Here is a 13,488-nt window from a genome sequence, read left to right as displayed (position 1 = left end):
TTTTTAATTTGCAAGAACTACTTCATTTAGCTCTTTCTGGTTATACAGTTGCAGAAAGTATGTCTGATGTTTTATACTCTTTCTAGCTCTCTTTCTTTTTAACTTATGAGGTATAATTTTAGTTAACTTTTCCTGGGGCTTAATTCCTTCTAATTTTGTTTTTGAAATAAAACATAAATTTCTTTAAATTAAGAACAGGATATTCTATGCCAAAACTGCTATTTCTCTTCCTTCAGATATAGATCTCAAGGATACTAACATCTTGTAAAACTTAAATAAGAAAAAAAAAGGAGGAAGAAAAAAAATCTGTGCAAGATCTTTTCCAATCCAGACTTGGTTATAGAGCACATTAATAAATTGTCCTGTCAACCTCTAGGACATGGGTTCAACTCCAATTGGTTTAATGGCCACAAATGTTTCCTTAGAAGAATTCCGGATTTCTGGATGGAGGAAGGAATGTCAGGGATTCTCAGGGCAGCCTTGAGAACCCCCTCCCCAGAAGGTGGTCCTGGGAGGTAATCACACCCTGCTGATAGGATTTGGCAGTTAAAATAGATGGAGATCAGCCTGTCATTTTGTCTATTTAAATAAGTCACTTGCGATTAAGGATAAGCAGCAAGTTTTCTTTTCTTTCTCTCCCACTTTTGGGTCTTGGCAAGCTCTCATCTATTTCTCTGATGTTTCTCCCCTTCTTGAGGGTTTCTCTCTTTCATTCTCTCTTGTCTTTTATGTGGAAAATGTTCATGTTTCCTCTTTCATCCTTACAGACATGGACTGGGGGACAATTTATCATTTTATTCCATTCAAATTACAAAAATTGATATTCCAATCAAAACTCTTACTCATATCAGAAGTTTTGTGACATCTAGAGAAAGTCTAAACTTAAGACAGAAGTCTCTGCTATTTTTCTCTTTGCTACGAGAGGTCACTATAATCTGTGTTATGTAATTGAGTTCATGGTAATTTCTCCATCTGCTCAGGGACTTGGGTAGGTAAACTTATTTTTCTGCCTTTTGAAAAAATTAATTGATGACTATAATTTTATGCAGTTGTCCATGAGGACTGCATTTCCTTTTAGGAGCTTTCTTGGCTATAAAAGAGCAGGTCTTTATTAAGATCATAGGCTTTTTGGAAAAGTCAATTGGCTGTTAAACAAAAGGGAATCAATAATATATAAGTGTTTGCACCCACCAACTTGAAGGCTGAAATTGTTTGCCAAACGTCATTCTGAAATACTGTTTCCCTTTCTCAGAGGCTGTCATCCCAGGCTCTTCTACCTCTCCACGACCAGCTAAGACTCTTCCTGCTGCCCATGCCATTATGGAGGCAGGCCTTGAGAAGGGGCAACACTTTGCTGAGTGAAAGTGCACCAGACACAAACCCAGCCACCTCTTGGGCCTTCTCTTGTCCCCTCTGCCCATCTTTTTCTCTGATCATTTCTGAAGCATTTGCCTTTGTGCAGATTTCATCTGAATGGTGTCCACCTCAGCTGCGTCACGTGTTTCTTGCTTTCTGCCCTGTGGCAAGAACCTCAGGGCACTGAAAACATAAATTACCTGGAAGTGCCAGTGGGTTGCACCCCATGGCGCAACCCTTAGCCAATGGCAGACAAGAGCTAGTGCCTCCCTAGGGCAGATAATCCTGAAGCTCATTCTACAGGCTCTTCGATGTTTCCCAGGGGAGTTGAGTCCTACTTGGTCAGAGCAGTGATCAATGAGCTGTGTATCAAAATTTCCTAGTCTTCTGCTCTATTCTGGGTATCATTTCCTCAAATATATTACTTGCTCACAAGCTCTTGTCTCAGGATCTGCTTTCTAGGGGAACCCAGCCTAAAACAACACAATGCCACACAAAGGAAAAACCTGAGAGCTTCCATCTAAATATGACTTGCTACCTCATATCATGCTTATTTAGGTATAGTTCTATCTTTCCTAAGAACAAGATTTGCTTTTTAAAGTTGGGGTAGATATGGTCAGCCCCTCTTTCATGGCAAGCTCTCTGCCGGAGCCTGGGGATCCAATGTTGGAAGAGAAGATACCACTCCTAGGAAGGGCTCTGCCCTCTTTGGGTATTTCTTTATAGAGGCACAGCAAATTGTTTTAAAAAATAGCCGAGTGATATTTCTTAAATTCAGATGGAACGACTTTGGTTAAAGATGCTTACACCTGCATTAGTCACAGGATACATAATATAATCTTTTACAGAAAAAATCTGGGTGCTGTGGGAATCATATGGGAAGCCAAGAGGTAAAGAACATTGGGGATCTCCAGGGGATCTTCTGAGTGAGACTGAACAAGAGGAGAAGGGCCTGGGTTGATAGAGAAGAGAGAAAGGCATTTCATGGACGGAGAATGGAGAGAGAGAGAGCGCTCAGGTTCAAGGGCACGAAGAGGTAAGTGTGGCCACACCGAGCAGTTTTTACCTGACTGTGATAGTGCAGAAATTAACACCCTGTGAAAGGTCAATAGGGATTCCACCACACACAAAGCTTGGGGATTAAATAAATTGGAGAAATTTGCATATTACTTCCAGAATTCAGAGGTTCATGGCACATGCTGTATTCAGGATCCCTGAGAAGGACTGCTACCTATAACAAAAACAATAATAAAATAGCCCAAAAAACCAAGTTTGTGAAACTGAGCATTTTCTAAACTTCTGTGACTACGAAATCTTTTGCCACTAGAACACTGTTCAATTATCTTCAGGGGCACTGATGTTCCATAGAGTGGATCTTGGGAAATTTCTGAAGGAAGCAGTGCTGAGATATAAAGCTGATAGGATGGTTGGGGGTGGGGGTGGTTGTGTGGCAGCAAATCTCCTATACTAGGTAGATGTGTTTGGGTTTGATATGTCAAGCAATTAGATGCTACTGTGTCACCCTGGAGAAAGGAAAGATGGTTTCTTGTAACATAATTTAGCACACCAAAATCACACCTCCAACTTCATATTGGTGTTATCATCATGCTTTCAGATTTATCACGTCATTGTTGGAAAGGCAGTGTAACAGAGGGTTTCACAGCCAGACGCCTGTGTTCAAATCCTGACTTCCTTCTTCCTGTGTGACCTTGGTCCACGTCTCCATGCTTCTGTCTCATCACCTATAATAAATACGGACGTGATGACAATGGGATAATGGTGCTTAACTCACAGGGTTGTTGGAAGGATTAGATGAGATACAATAATCAAAGCACTTAGTAGAGTGTCTAATATAAAGCATGTGACCAATAAAACATAACACATTTATTTTTACAGAAACAGTATTGTGTAATGGAAAAGGCACAGACTTGAGGACAGACAGTCTGAAGTTCAAACCCTGTCACTGTCCTTTACTGGGTTATCAAATCCTATGCATTAATGTTATTGCTGTAAAAAAGGAAAGGTTATTGTTGTAAAAAAGTGAGGCTGGCCCAGTGGCATAATGGTTCGGTTCGTGCACTCCATTTCAGTGGCCCAGGGTTTGCGGGTTTGGATCCCAGGCTTGGACCTGGCACCACTCATGGAGCCACATTGTTCCGGCATCCTACATAAAATAGAGGAGATTGGCACAGATGTTAGCTCAGCGACAGTCTTCCTCAAGCAAAAAGAGGACGATTGGCAGCAGATGTTAGCTCAGGGCCAATCTTCCTCACACACACAAAAAGAAAATATTAATACATATCTTACAGGATTATTGTGAGCATTAGAGATCTCAATAAAATATGAAGAACATAGAAGCTGCTCAAGCAGTGGTTGCCAGTATAACTATTGTGATTCTACTGTATTCCTCCATCTCTTATTAGGAGCAATACATTGCTCCAGAAGCTTCCCTACTCTTTTTCTGAAATTGCCTGAATTTCTCCAATGATTCCTGCTAGGCTAAAGGAAACACTTGTGCTGATTATTGGATTATGAAACATTACTAAACATTTGCTAAATAAATGGATGTATAAATTAATATCCCTCTAACTGAGGATTTCACACAGTGGGACACTGGTAGAAAATATAAGACAGCAAAGCTTATTAGCACAAGAAATCATGGTCTGTGCAGTTAAAATGAACATGGGTCCATTTTATCCTTGTTGTATAGACAGAGAAGCTAAAATGTAAGAAAGCTAAGAGTCATGTTTATGCATTTTGTTCTTACAGACTAGGTTTAGACCTAAACCCACTGTTTCTCACGTTGCTAGTTTCTTTTTCTTTTAAAGATTTTATTTTTTCCTTTTTCTCCCCAAAGCCCCCCAGTACGTAGTTGTATATTCTTCGTTGTGGGCCCTTCTAGTTGTGGCATGTGGGACGCTGCCTCAGCGTGAGTTTGATGAGCAGCGCCATGTCCGCGCCCAGGATTCAAACCAACGAAACACTGGGCCGCCTGCAGCGGAGCGCGCGAACTTAACCACTCGGCCACGGGGCCAGCCCCTCATGTTGCTAGTTTTTAATAAACAGATAGGATGGGAATACGATAATAAACCTTTCTCCTTGGTATCTGTATCATCTCCTAAGGATTTTGTCAAGAGTATATTTAAATTTTGATTTTTAATAAAACATTTTATCCTAAAACATTTCTCACTGGAACTCTTAAATTTACAAAAGGAGGACTGTTTTTTCCCATTTCAATTTCAAACCACAAAGAGAATTCCCAGCTTCTCCTTTATTTTTCTCCTTTTCTTTTGAATTGATGCCTGATCAGGTTTTAATTCAGATCAGTCCTGGAAAGATTGTTTTGCCAGATGACATGTAACTTGTGATCCTGTTGCCGGTTATATGCTCTTTCACGTGAAAACTTGTATGGGGAATGTTTTTTAAAAAACGCAAGATTTATATTGTGGTCCACACCATCTGAAGTGTGCTACATAAGGCACATAAGATCATGTGATAACTCAATATCTTTCCTAAAGGGGTATCCTCCCATGGGATAAATATGTTATAAATAAAAAGGACCCGGAGACATATGATAATTTTGTTGCATTGAAGAACATTTCTCTAAAAGGCCAAGGATGAACTAGCCAAATGCAGAAGCAAACACATTCTTGTTTCAAATCTGGCCATGAATATGTCCTTAGGTTTAAATATCCTTTGTGAATGTACTGAAATTTGGAATTCTTATAGCCCTAAAGGGACTGAAAGTAATTCCTCCTGTTTGTGAATTCTTTTTGAGTTTATGAAGCCTTTTCATACACTTCATCCTTAATGAGGAGCCAGGTAAATTACCTCTGCATTTCAGGACATATGGTATTTAGCTAAAAACATCCAGTGCAATGACAAAAACAGTCAACACAAGTGTTTTATAAACCTCGGTGGTGCCTAATTCCCCGCTTTCACAGTTTTTCCTCGATGCTTACCCCCACCCCACCATCCCACAAACAGAGCAAATGGCACTCTAGATAGACAGAATCAGCTTTGACGAGAGAGATTTAAGGTTGCAAAGTGACATATAGTGGGTTTAGGGCAGAGCCCATTCCTTGCTGTTTTCCTCGCTGGGTATAGACTAATTTCCAAAAATTACTGGATTAGGATACGGAATGATTTCTCGAACAAGATTTTGGTGTCTTTTAATTTACTATATGTAATGGGCACATGAAAGAAGAAATTCTGGAATTCATAAATGTGAAGTCAACATTTTTCTTTAAACACATACACGTATATACACACTCGCATAAGCAGCAAGAAAGGGAAAGAAAACAACCTGACAATTTCATATGATGAAGAACGGATTAAAGTTCACCAATCTGGGATGTTATTATACTTGGGAATTTTCAAAGACAAGAGCCACAGTCTCTGGAGACCGAAATTGGAGCATCTTATTGATCTTCAATGTAACTCTTAGCACATTTATATTCTAAAATAAGAAAAATCTGTCTACAGCAAGGAATGAGATCCCTAAATAGGTTATTTTACATGTGCAAAACTTGATTTTTAACCCAAATTTCACAAAGTATTGTAACAGGCGGTTTTACTGTTCTCCAGCTTAATGGGAGCCACGTGGACAAAATCCCTTTGAAAATGTGTATCTTGTTTGATATTTACCTAAAATATTATATAAGTTAGAGCTCTTTGACAAATATATTGAATCATATTGTCCTGACTGATTTGTTGGGAGAAAAATAAAAGTGGAAGAGATTGGTTTTGGGAGGGAAAGACTGGTATTCAGTGACAGAATTGGCCTCTAATCTGGCAGAAAAACAACATAATTAAAATTTGAGAAGGCACTTTAGGTCTTACAGTAATCAGCAATCAAAAGAAAGAAGAGTTTCTAAAAATAGGGACGGATAATTAACAATCTAAAAATAGACTTGGCCAGCCATATGGAAGTCATTACGGTCTAGAGGTTAAAGGGGCTGAGGAGAATAAAAAACCAAATCAAATATTATTGCATATTAAACGCATTACCTATAAACATAGTTCGTAATGCTTTACAGAGTTCGGCTTCATCTAAGACCATTTGATACAAGAAAAATATAGAAGCACAAATTATCATTTCCTAATTGATCAAGAGTTTTTCTCAGGAAGGTGCTTTTGGCTCTAATCCAAAAGCCTCCTTTTGGGTTAAGATACGCATGTCATGCTATTGGTGTGAGAGCGATTCTGTCTTTCACAAGGGGAAATATGGTGATTTTTAGATAGCTTCTATTTAGAATAAGCAGTCGTACTTCCAATATAAATAGAATAGCCCTAAGGCAAATAATTAGACAAAACAAGAGACTGTCAACAGAGGTGTACCTACTTGATGGATTTAGTAAGCGCTAAAGGGTTCTAAATTTTTTTTAGATTAAAGCTGTCAGTGTGTGTAATTTCCTCTGTTTTTATTGTTATTATGGGAAGATGCAGGAAATGTTATTACCAGGGAATTACTGTCAGGGTTGTAGAGTTTCTAGGCTTTTTATGCGTTTGACATCTTCTATGCTGCGTGTTAACACCATTGCCTGGAAGGCTATGGGAGCAATCTTAAATTTGCTTACTTTGGTTTTGAACTTTTGGCTTAAAAAAAAGGTGGATTGTAGAGGAGTGATTGGATTGACTTCAATAGAAAGCAGCTCCTAAAGTGGAAAGAACACAGGTGTGTGAGGCTGCGACCCAAACTGGAAATTAGGCTCCGTCTTATATCATGTGTATGATCTTTGCCAAGAAATTTATGTCTGAGCTTCATGTGTCTTACATGCAAAATAAGAGTAATAGTTTCTTGGCATTTATGTTGGGGATTGTAAGTATCTTATGCAGAAACACAGGTGAAATCTTTAGGCACACAGGGCCTTGGTGCGTAACAGTGGCTTAATAGATGATAATAGCTATTAATATTGTCCATCAATTTTATCTAGTCACAGTTAAGATATTCTTAGGTTGTTGACAAGACAGAAATGGCAAAATTCACCAAAATAGCTTGAAGCTTCATGGATAAGGAATTATGTTCTTTCTAATTTGCAGCCCTGCCATTCAAATTTCAGGAATCTTTCTTGCTTTTCCCTATTGGAGTTAAATGATTTTTGCTTTCTTAAATATGGTCATTCAGTCAAGATCTATTTTTTCATTCTTTTAATATCAGAGTACCCTTTATGCCCACCAAAGAATTCTCACTGTTTGATTTTATTTTCCATCTTTGTACGCATATGATTGCTTCTGATTAGTAAATAAAATAAATGATAAAGCCTAAAGAATTGTGAAAATGGATACAGAAATGAGTCTTCATAAAAGATCTTGCATATTTCTTTTTAAGTATTTTTCTCCTAGCTAACTTACCTTTTCTGTTGCTATTGTCCATAGGATCTTTCCATTCAATTCCTAAGTGGTTACTATTTCTGAATATGAAAGTATTGATTTCCATAAAATGACTCTACCTTACTCAATTACCTTTTTAGTTGAATCTTTGAGTTTCATCTGTTTTTTAGTCAAATCGTCTGAAAATTTGATGATCCTCCCCTTTTTTTCAATTTTATGTTGCTAATTTTTTTCTTGTCTAATTATGTTGGCTAGTACCTCCAGTAGAATGTTAAACACTAGTGGTGATAATGGACATCATTGTATTTTTCCTGACATTTCTAGTGATTCTCTGTTAAGTATGATTCTAGCTTCTGTACTGAGATAATATATTTTATTAGGTTAGAAAAGTGTCCATCTATTGCTATTTTATTGAATGTGTTTATCAGAAGGGATTTTGAATTTTGATAAATTTTCAGTGTTTTTAATTTTTATAACTATTAATATGATGAATTATATTAATTAAAAATTTATTAAAATTAGTGACTTCTTTTTAAAAACCTGAACTTGGTGTATAACCATATATATTCACTCACACTGTTTGATTTTTGAAAAAGTTTGTCTGTGTTTGAAGATCTGTACCAAATCATTTTCGATGACATTCTTATTATGTTGTAACAAAGTCCTTTTTTTAACTCTATTTTATGAACAGGAACAAAAAATAGATTTTTTACTATAGAAAATATATGTAGCTTATTAAAATATATTATTGCTCTTTTGTATTTTTGTCTTTTTATGTTGTTTTTTAATATCAGTAATACATTTATGATATTCAAAAAGAAAAAAATTAAAGATGTGCAGTGAAAGTCTTATACCATCTTCTCACCCATCTCCTCAGCTCTCACTCTTCACCTTTTCACAGGTAACCATTGCTTTTAGTTTTTGCATGTCTTTCCAGAGTGTCCCTGCATGTACAGATAAATACAAATAAAATTCTTATCTTTCTCTCTGCTGTTTATACAATAAATAGAATAGTACACACATTTTCTGCACTTTGCTTTTTCATTAGCGATAAATCTTAAAGCTTGTTATATCTCAATAGATAAATATTTTTCATTCTTTTTTATAGTAGCATTTTATTTCATTATATCATATATTATAATTTTTAACATTCTCCTATTATGGACATTTAGAATGCTTCCAATATTTTCCAATTACAATTTTGAAATGAATAGCTTCCAAAAATTCAAAATCTATACTGATAAAGCTGATAAACAAGCATTTTTTGCCTTTCAAGAGGGATTGTAAATTGGTGCAATCCTTCTGGAGAGACATTTGGCAATGGTTATAAAAATTGCAAATGCCTGTTCCCCTTACCCAACAAATCCACTTCTGGGAAATGATTCTCTTTTTCACTTAGGTTTCAATGGTGCTTGTTTTAAAAATAGAGAAGACATTCCTGATTTAAAAGGTTTTGCACCCTATTTACAAGGTGATCTGTTTTGAAGGCTTTAAAGAATAGGCTAGGTGCTTATTAGGAGATCTATGTAGTTATCTGCCAATCTTCTGAGACCACTTCAAGCATCATGTTTTGAGATTTTATTCATGTGCTGTCATCAGAAATATATTTGTGTCTTAGACTAAATCATTTCAAACCTTGCAATTTCAAGTGCTTTCTCTCAGATTCATACTCAGATTATTTCCGTATACTTCTCCCTGACACCACCTCACTTCTTTATCTCACTCTGATTTCTTTTCCCTTGGTAGAAAAGGCCATCCATTCCACTGGCAGAAAATTATCTGGCCTTTTTGTGTTTCTTTCCTCTACTCCTTTCCCAAATGATCCCCAGTGCTTTGAAAGCTGAATAGATATTTTTCTCTCTTTGGAGTTCCCTTCCTTCATCCCTCTTCTTTCTGTATTTTTTAAATGTTATTTGTACTGATTTATAACTTGTTTTCATATTACACAGTAACACTCAAATAGAATAGGAGGGTTATCATGAAAAGAAACTACCTCTACCTCTGTAAGTAACTTCTCTTCTAGTTCTATTTCCCAGAGGCAATCTCTTTTAACATTTCTGCTCAAATATTCCTAGTGGTTACCTCCATAATTTTAAAAATGTAGTCGTACCTCTATTTCTTGCATTGTGAGCTTTAGTCTCTCCATTCCTTTTCTTATATTAAAAATAAGGGTATAGCTCCTATATGTCATCCCACTCTCCCCAACCCACTTCTTTCTGATTTTGATAGTTATTTAATCCTTTATTTAATTCCTTTGACTACCTACATATATCTTTAATTTATATACTTAAACTTTTTCTTTTTTCTATCATTACGAATATTTCTTTGATTCTCTCTATGTCAGAAATGCTACTTTTTTCCCTTACTCTTTCTACCACCTCATTCCACCACTTCTACTTCCTGTCTCCTGAGAGATAATTGTCAAATTTGATAACATTTATATTCTAATCTGTAACTATAATCAGATTTTCTTTGCTTTTTATGTATGCTGAATTGCACAGGTGAAAACAAATAACGCATAATTATAATGTAATTCTTGTGCACTATAGAGCCAAGTAGTGGGTTATAATTACAATTGCTCCTCTACCCATTGCTTCATTTGGTATTGCTATTTGGAGAATGTTTCTAGTGCCAAGAGGTAATACAGTCCCTCCTTTTTATGCTAATTTGGGTACTCCAACCTATGCCACTTCATGAAAACATTTTAGTTTGCTTTCATATTTAGACCAATACTTTCTTGCTCTTTGTCTGTAGTTATTGCTTGCCTTTATTTTCTCATCAAGAGAATTACATGCCCTATCACCCAGCCTTTTTGAAGACTAAAATTAAAACCTGCCTTTTCCATGGAATGTGCTCAGTGTGACACCGAGGCCATCTATCTCTGTACGAGGTAAATTTCTCCATGGTTAGTATCATAAACTTGTATATTGATTATGATTAACTGTAGATATTTTTACTAGGACATATCACTAGTTTTTCAGAATTATATTTTACATTTCCTCAGGTAAGTCACTGTATGATAATGCTCTTGAGTAACTTTGTTTTTCCACCTCTTGTGCTACCTATTCTTTCTTCCACTCTAATGCTTACAACAGTTCAGAGCTTCCTATGGATGGCAATTTACATTTGTTGATAACGCAGATTCTAAATGAGACCTACATCTTAGATTGTTCTGTAGTCATTTTCTATGTACAAGGAAATGGCCTACTAAGAGTAGGTTCAAGGATTCCACATGTATTTTCTGGGTTAATCTCAGATATCTCCCCCACTAACTGTATAATCTTGCTTATGTCCTTTAACATCTCTTGGACTCCTTTTTCTTGTATGTATCTTTCTGGTATTTATTCCTTTCCATTCCTAATACCACCTTAGCTCAAGTTCTTCTTTCCTGCTTAGGCTCAGGGTTAGGTCAGCTCCTAACTGACCACCTGTTTTCAGAAGTCCCACCCAGACCCACTCTGGCACAACATTTCCTGGCTCTAAGATTTTCAATGACTCTTTATGACCTAGCAACTAGACTTCAAACTCCTTACTGTAGCACTTAAATTCCTCCATGATCTAAACACGTTTCCAAATTTCCCTAGTGAGTAATAAGCCTAAACTTATCTCTCAATAATAATAGTTTTAAGTTCTTTAAATACACATTGCCTCTTCCCCTCACCAACCTTGCTTATTCTAATCTCTCTTCTTGGAATGCCCATTTCCAATCTCTGTCTGAGGAAGTTCTCCTATTTTCAAAGGCTTTTTCAAATTTAATTACCTCCAATATTTCTCTTGATGCCTCAAAGCTGAAATTGCATCTCCTTTCCCATGCCTTCTTCTAGCACTTTCTTAAGATCAGTTCTTAACTTTTAAGAATCTCTTGCATTGCATACATCTCTGTGTGTTGTGCTCCAAAATAGATGTGTCTTCCTTGAGAAAAGGGGTATCCTGTGTGTATTTTATGTCCCTCAGTGAACACATCATTGTAGGAACTCCAGAAATATGTTGACTATAAGACTATATAAGAATCCATAAAATGAAATTGGTCATTCTCACCCATGCTAACCTCACAGGGGCATGAGCCTGTCTTATTCAGAGGAAGAGTTTGCACAAATATATGGACGTATTCTAAGATGCAATTTGGTTTTATTTTTTCTTGAGCAGATGAGTGACTATGCACATAATATACAGGATATATTTGAAAAAAGAAATAGATGGAGCTGAAGCTTAATTGAACTTCCCAGTTTTTAGTGGAACATGATGTGGGATGTTTCATTTTTGCCTTGGGAAATTAAGACAAATGAAAGGGCTGACTAAAAAAAAAAAGTCAAAATATATTTTATAGCCATATATAAATTCAAACATGAAAGCATTTAGTCATTCATATTACAGGCTGAAAAGTCTTCCTGGCCTGGCATTAGAAGAAGAAATTGTATGTCTTAATTATCTGTGGGCCTTATTAAAATTGCAAGCTTGTTCCTCTCTGCTATGTCTACCGAGAACCACTTCTCACAGCTCAATAAATAATACTGGCATAATCATCAAGAGATGGGCACTTAGAAGTTTCAGGAGAAAACATCCTATGGGAGGGGGTATTTATATATGGGAATGGAATTTTCCCTTACCTGCCAACTTGGCTTGGCTATATGAGCAGATAGCATTTCACTTCTTTCAGGAAGTTAGGAAGTTCAAAAGTTGGCATGGCAGTTAGAAACTTGCATTAATTCAAATGTGACCAGGAATATCAGTAATGATTTTATACAATGTCAAGTTGTATTGGAATGTAAGGGGGACACTAAGGTGGCTCAATAAGCAGTCTTGTGGTGTAGGGGTGATAGGAATGGGTGAATAGTTTCCTCAGAGTCTCAATTTCAGATTAGTACTGATTTAAGGTGAGCATATCAGATGAGGATCATCCATTTCTTATTTTGTAGATAATGGAATGAAGATGGGAGGACATTAAGTCTCTCCCTGTGCTATTGTATCACCCTATTTCCACTTTACATTTGTGAAAAGCAGGCTTTGTGTACCCGATACCCCCTAACCTTGAATAACAGAAGGATTCTATTGGTGAAAACTTCATTAAATATTTTTCTCTTCCCAATAACTTTGTAAAACAAACAAACAAATGGTTCTGCCCTTTCTTTTAATCTCAGGGATGGTGAGAAGGAGATGGCACCATTAAGCATTGTGTGGTCGATGTCTTTTAGAAGCTACTACAAAATCAGTTGCCTTCAACTGAGTAAACACAGGACCCCTCCCCCAGAGGGTCTATGGGTCGAATTCAGGGGGTCTGTGAATTGGGATAGGGAAAAATTACATTTTTATTCTCACTAAGTTCTGTCCAAAATAGATCATTTCTTTCAGTAATGAATGTGAGCAACAAACCACGGTACCGGGATATATACTTTTTCACGTTTCATGACAGTTGTTACAATATCTTAAAGTCTCATATGTGTTCCTCACTACTTTGAAATGCAGTAGCTAATTTAAATTTAATAGTCATATTAATTTATTAAAAAAACTGTTTTACTATATCACTAATCTGTTTTTTTAAAATTGTAATCATAGAATTGGTTTTGTTGGTATTCTTATGTATTTTATCTCATGCTTTTAAAAACATTATTTTGAGAAGAGACTGCAGGCCTCCCCAGACTGCCAAAAAACTCAGGACACAAAACGAGTGAACCCCTGTGCTAAATAATACCTTCAAGTGTTTAGGTTTTATTCAAAATTAATTTTCATTTCTTTCCAGCCATGTAGCTTAGAAACTAGTTTTAACAATGTTTTCTTCATAATTCAAGCTACTACTCTCAC

General features: G+C 36.4%; 1 long non-coding RNA gene across 1 annotated transcript in view; it reads right to left on the bottom strand.

Moving 5' to 3' along the window:
- Positions 1 to 2,047: 2,047 nt before the first annotated feature.
- Positions 2,048 to 13,488, bottom strand: part of LOC139078159 (uncharacterized) — a 54,935-nt gene continuing 43,494 nt past the window's right edge. The window contains exon 3 of the long non-coding RNA XR_011530971.1: positions 2,048 to 3,098. This is a non-coding gene — a long non-coding RNA (uncharacterized lncRNA). The remainder of the gene's footprint in view (positions 3,099 to 13,488) is intronic.

This window comes from Equus przewalskii, chromosome 21 (assembly GCF_037783145.1).
Source record: "Equus przewalskii isolate Varuska chromosome 21, EquPr2, whole genome shotgun sequence".
NCBI lineage: Eukaryota > Metazoa > Chordata > Mammalia > Perissodactyla > Equidae > Equus > Equus przewalskii.
The sequence above is the reverse complement of the archived record's forward strand: the minus strand, read 5'-3'. Positions and strand labels throughout refer to the sequence as shown.